The following is a 1,322-nucleotide window of genomic DNA, read 5'->3' on the forward strand; positions in this document are numbered from 1 at the left end:
AAAAGAAGGCGTCGCCCAACGAGTGGCAGATTTTGATGGAGTCTCGCTTTGACGCTGGGGAGATCCATAGATTTAGATAGAGTCTCGCTCATAGATAGAGGAAGAGTACGCGCGCTAGCGCGCTACGGCTTACGCAGTTGATCGGATCAGATAACCCTTCGGGCAACCAACCAAACCCGGCACATCAAATTCCGATCAACAACTTGGAGGTATGGCTGAGTGGCTTAAGGCATTGGTTTGCTAAATCGACATACAAGAAGATTGTATCATGGGTTCGAATCCCATTTCCTCCGGCACGGAAGTGGAACGGGCGGGCGAAATTACATGAGAGAAAGAAAGAACCTCTTGGTGGAATTCCCCGGAGGACAGAATAGCACTACTTAGTGACTAGGAGCGGAAAGCCCGTTACGCGTTGTTTTTGTTTTGTTTGACCGGCCTATCTTCTTTCTATAAGCAAGCTCCCTCCGGCCGTCCAGTCCCTGGGCGGCTCTCGGTTCTTGAGCATGTTGGGAGATTAGGCGGCAGCTGAAGGAGCTACTCGAAAGCTTGACGAACAAGCGAAAAAAGCCCTATATATTTTCTTAGTAAAGGGCTTTTCCCTTACTAGTCAAGTGGTAAGGTAGGGCGCTATTCGATGAAGAAAACAGACTTTAGGAAAGTGGTTCAGGTAGCTCAGCTGGTTAGAGCAAAGGACTGAAAATCCTTGTGTCAGTGGTTCGAATCCACTTCTAAGCGGGCGAAGGGTCCAAAGGACAGGTAGCTGGGAGCGAGCCGGATTTTGAAATGAAAGTGAAAGAGGAAGCCAAAAAATGTGAGCGCTCCTGCACTATACGGCTTTTTGGCGTCGCCCTATCTTGCTGGAGGCAGATTTTATAAAAAAAGCGGTTGATTACTCGGATTGGTTCTCGCGTCCCTGTGCCCAAAAGGATGGGCGAGTTCGGTGCAAGTGTTCATCGATCGGGTGGATCTATATGCTCCGGGGGGTGAGACGAGGTGTAGCGCAGTCTGGTCAGCGCATCTGTTTTGGGTACAGAGGGCCATAGGTTCGAATCCTGTCACCTTGATGTGGTATTCTCAGGGGCCGAAGTGCAAAGCCCTGTAGCCTATCCGTAGTCAGGAAGGCAGACGAAAAGCGCACACTTTTTAAAAACTATAATGAAAAACCAACTTATATCTGTCAATGGATTCTTCTGTGATCTACTGTCGCGCATTCTTCTTTGGTTGTTGTTGAAACCATTCGTAGTATCGATTATATCTTTGATATATTATATCACAGTCGGCAAATGGTTTAGAAATTCTAATGTGGATGACTTGGATAGTCT

The 1,322-nt window shown here is 47.7% G+C and overlaps 1 non-coding gene across 1 annotated transcript; it reads left to right on the forward strand.

Moving 5' to 3' along the window:
• Positions 1-989: 989 nt before the first annotated feature.
• TRNAP-UGG (transfer RNA proline (anticodon UGG)) lies at positions 990-1,064 on the forward strand. The gene has a single exon. It is a non-coding gene; the product is annotated as a tRNA-Pro (tRNA).
• Positions 1,065-1,322: the final 258 nt, after the last annotated feature.

This window comes from Corylus avellana, unplaced genomic scaffold (assembly GCF_965113065.1).
Source record: "Corylus avellana unplaced genomic scaffold, dhCorAvel1.hap1.2 HAP1_SCAFFOLD_21, whole genome shotgun sequence".
Taxonomy (NCBI): domain Eukaryota; kingdom Viridiplantae; phylum Streptophyta; class Magnoliopsida; order Fagales; family Betulaceae; genus Corylus; species Corylus avellana.